The sequence below is a fragment of the Melozone crissalis genome, unplaced genomic scaffold (assembly GCF_028551555.1).
Source record: "Melozone crissalis strain CALT ecotype California unplaced genomic scaffold, PUWL_Pcris_2 ptg000080l_1, whole genome shotgun sequence".
Taxonomy (NCBI): domain Eukaryota; kingdom Metazoa; phylum Chordata; class Aves; order Passeriformes; family Passerellidae; genus Melozone; species Melozone crissalis.
Genome location: NW_026535857.1, coordinates 315,639 through 320,603, shown reverse-complemented (window position 1 = coordinate 320,603; position 4,965 = coordinate 315,639).

The window sequence follows — 4,965 nt, the reverse complement described above, 5'->3', positions numbered from 1 at the left end:
GAGCCCAACTCCCCTTCCCAACCCTGCTTCTCACACCTTTATCAGCAAAATATATCCAATATTGTTGGTAGATCTGTTTGTCATTAACTCCCCAAAGCAGCAACTCCTGAGAGCCACTCACACACCAATTCCTCTTTCCAATCCTGCTTTTCACACCTTTCTCTACAAAATATATCCAATATTGTTGTTCGATCCGTTTGTCATTAACTCCCCAAAATAGCAACCTCTGAGAGCCCTCCCAGCCCAGTTCCTGCCTTTGTAATCCTGATGTGCATCTCTTTATCTGCTAAATATACCAAATATTACTGCTGGATCCATTTCTCAATAATTCCTCAAAGCAGCAACTCCTGAGAGCCCTTCCAGCCCAATTCCTCTTTCCATCCCTGATTTTCATCTCTTTATCTACAAAATATATCAATTATTATTGCTGGATCCCTTTCTCATTAACTCCCCAAAGCAGCAACTCCTGAGAGCCCTCCCAGCCCAGTTCCTGCCTTTGTAATCTTGATTTTCATCCCTTTATCTGCTAAATATACCAAACATTACTGCTGGATCCATTTCTCATTAACTCCCCAAAGCAGCAACTCCTGAGAGCCCAACTCCTCTTCCCAACCCTGCTTTTCACACCTTTATCTGCAAAATATATCCAATATTGTTGTTAGATCCGTTTGTCATTAACTCCCCAAAGCAGCAACTCCTGAGAGCCCTCCCAGCCCAGTTCCTGCCTTTGTATCCCTGATTTTCATTTCTTTATCTGCTAAATCTATCAAATATTGTTGTTAGATCCATTTCTCATTAACTCCCCAAAGCAGCAACTCCTGAGAGCCCTCCCAGCCCAATTCCTGCCTCTTTCCATCTTTCCAACCCTGCTTTTCATCCCTTTTTCTGCAAAATATATCCAATATTATTGCTGGATCCATTTCTCATTAACTCCCCAAAGCAGCAACTCCTGAGAGCCCTCCCAGCCCAGTTCCTGCCTTTGTATCCCTGATTTTCATCTCCTTATCTGCTAAATATATCCAATATTGTTGTTAGATCCATTTCTCATTAACTCCCCAAAACAACAACAAAAAAGGTGATTTATTTATAGTTTTATTAAATATTTCTGTATTTTCCAAAGCCCAAATCCTGCTTTTCACACCTTTCTCTGCAAAATATATCCAATATTGTTGGTAGATCTGTTTGTCATTAACTCCCCAAAGCAGCAACTCCTGAGAGCCACTCCCACACCAATTCCTCTTTCCAACCCTGCTTTTCACACCTTTCTCTACAAAATATATCCAATATTGTTGTTCGATCCATTTGTCATTAACTCCCCAAAGCAGCAACTCCTGAGAGCCCTCCCAGCCCAGTTCCTGCCTTTGTAATCCTGATGTGCATCTCTTTATCTGCTAAATATACCAAATATTACTGCTGGATCCATTTCTCAATAATTCCTCAAAGCAGCAACTCCTGAGAGCCCTCCCAGCCCAATTCCTGCCTTTCTCACCCTGATTTTCATCTCTTTATCTGCAAAATATACCAAATATTACTGCTGGATCCATTTCTCATTAACTCCCCAAAGCAGCAACTCCTGAGAGCCCAACTCCCCTTCCCAACCCTGCTTTTCACACCTTTATCTGCAAAATATATCCAATATTGTTGTTAGATCCGTTTGTCATTAACTCCTCAAAACAGCAACTCCTGAGAGCCCTCCCAGCCCAGTTCCTGCCTTTGTATCCCTGATTTTCATCTCTTTATCTACAAAATATATCAATTATTATTGCTGGATCCCTTTCTCATTAACTCCCCAAAGCAGCAACTCCTGAGAGCCACTCCCACACCAATTCCTCTTTCCAACCCTGCTTTTCACACCTTTCTCTACAAAATATATCCAATATTGTTGTTCGATCCATTTGTCATTAACTCCCCAAAGCAGCAACTCCTGAGAGCCTTCCCAGCCCAGTTCCTGCCTTTGTAACCCTGATTTTCATCTCTTTATCTGCTAAATATATCAAATATTACTGCTGGATCCATTTCTCAATAATTCCTCAAAGCAGCAACTCCTGAGAGCCCTCCCAGCCCAATTCCTCTTTCCATCCCTGATTTTCATCTCTTTATCTACAAAATATATCAATTATTATTGCTGGATCCCTTTCTCATTAACTCCCCAAAGCAGCAACTCCTGAGAGCCCTCCCAGGCCAGTTCCTGCCTTTGTATCCCTGATTTTCATCTCTTTATCTGCAAAATATATCAAATATTACTGCTGGATCCACTTCTCATTAACTCTCCAAAACAACAACAAAAAAAGGTGAATTTCTGTATTTTCCAAAGCCCAATTCCTGATTTTCATCTCTTTCTCTGCTAAATATATCAAATATTATTGTTAAAGCCATTATCATTAACTCCCCAAAACAACAACTCCTGAGAGCCACTTCCACCCCAATTCCTCTTTCCAACCCTGCTTTTCACACCTTTCTCTACAAAATATATCCAATATTGTTGTTGGATCCATTTCTCATTAACTCTCCAAAACACCAAAAAAAAAGGTGATTTTTTAATAGTTTTATTAAATATTTTTCTATTTTCCAAAGCCCAATTCCTGCCTTTCTCACCCTGATTTTCATCTCTTGATCTGTAAAATATATCAAATATTATTGCTGGATCCATTTCTCATTAACTCCCCAAAACAACAACAAAATAATGCTAATTATTTATAATTTTATTTAATATTTTTGTATTTTCCATAGCTCAATTCCTGCTTTTCACCCCCTTCTCTGCAAAATATTCAAATATTATTGTTGAATCCATTAACTCCCCAAAACAACAACAAAAAAAAGTGATTTAAGTATAGTTTTATTAAATATTTCTGTTATTTATAGTTTTGTTAAACATTTCTGTATTTTCCAATGCCCAATTCCTGCTTTTCACCCCTTTCTCTGCAAAATATATCCAATATTATTGCTGGGTCCATTTCTCATTAACTCCCCAAAACAACAACAAAAAAGGTGATTTAATTTATAGTTTTATTAAATATTTCTGTTATTTATAGTTTTGTTAAATATTTCTGTATTTTCCAATGCCCAATTACTGATTTTCACCCCTTTCTATGCAAAATATATCAAATATTCTTGCTGGATCCATTTCTCATTAACTCCCCAAAACAACAATAAAAAAATGCTATTTATTTATAACTTTATTAAAAAGTTATTTCCCAAAGCCAGAAATTATTTCCCTCAGCACTCTCAGCTGGGAAATGGGGGAGATTTTTTTATTTTCCTAGCATGGAATTGTATTTTTCATTAATTTTATGGATTTAATTGAGGTGTGGAAGCACCAGGGCTGCTGATAATATTGGCTGTGTTGTAGGGCTGGTGAATTATTTAGAAAGGGGATTTTGTGAAATGTTCAGAGGGAAACTGGGAGCGAAAACCAGTTCAAAATTGGGGTTTTTTTAATAAAATGTGGTTGAGTCACAATTATTTGATTTGCAAGTGGATTTAAAGAACCTAGCAAGGAACCATCAGCAAAAATGAGAATTATTGAGAGCAGGAAATGAGTGAAGATTTGGGGTTTTACAAGAAATAAAACTCCTAAATTAACATTTTCCTGTTAATTTTCATTGCCTTCGACTTCCAGAGCCTTTTGCCTCAGCAGGTTCCTCCTCCCTGCACAGAAAATTGAATTTTTGGCCCAATTTGGAGCCATGGAAGAGCTCCAGGGTTGTGTTGGTTAAATTGGATGAATTGCACCAAAGCAGCTCAGGGTGAGCAACTCAGGGAGTTACAAAATTTTGTTTCAGGGAGACAAAAATCCCAAAGATTTTTAAAATCGCTTCCCACAGAGGAGGATCCTCAGGCTGAAGATCAGCAGCTCTTCCAAGGCTCCAGATTTTCGTGGCGGATTTTTTTGGCAGAATGAGAAATAATTCCTTAGCCCTGGGGCGCAGGGAGCTCAGAGCCAAAAACGCAAAATTTGGGTGGGTTTTTTTTGGTCATAGTGGGGGATTTTTGGCAGTTCAGTGAGGTGAGTGCTGGACTGGTGTGGAGAGTTTAGTTCAAGAATGGCTTAAAGAAAAAGGCCATGAATGTTGCAGTGTGTTTTTAAGTTTCTTGTTTTGCTCCCCTATTTTACGTATTGTTCCCCCCTGTTCTTGGTAAAATGGTTCTTCCCCCTCCTGTTTTCCCGCCACAGAGCTTTTTGCAGTTATGTTGCTATGGTTACCCCTTCCCCCTCAGCTGCCAATCCCTTGTGTTATGTAACTTCCCCTCCCCTATCCTACCTTATAAGTAAGTTTTTCCTCCTCCCTGGGCCCAGTCAATCACCCCCACTCCTCCCAGGTTTCGAGAACCTTCTTCTCCATGGGGGTTGTGGTTGGCTGGCGTCCTGGGGCCCCTCCTTTACTTCATGTTTATTGGATATGTTCTTGTGTCAGTTATGTTATGTACCTCCCCACACTTTTTCCCATTGGTTAGCTGGGCTTCCCTCCCTTCTCCACCCCCTTCCCTTTAAGACTCTGCCGCATTCCCCCTCTGTTGGTTGCCTTTGCATCTTCAATAAACCGACGTTGACCTCCAGCAAGTGGTCGCCTCCTCCTTCGTCCTCTTCCGCGCAAGTCCGATGCCGCGATCCAGCCCAGCCCGAGGCCACAACGCCAAGGGGGGTTGGCTTCCTATGCGTAGGGGCGTCGGCCATCTAACCCCTTCAGCTAGCCGGACCTAGGGCCGAGTACGCCCTCGCGCACATGAAGACATACAATTGAGAGAAAAGCAAAAGGTAAAAGTAAAGCAGTTCCTAAGGCAGTTCCCAGCCTGATTTCTATAAACAATTAGACTCTCTTTATAAACAATAAAGTTCTCAGACAGTCTTCCCATAACAAGCAGAACACCCTCTCTGGGAAAAGCTGGCACCCTGGGAACAGATGTGGAAGCTTTGGGAACACTGATTCTGTTTTTAATAAACAATTGTAGGTATTGTAAAACAAA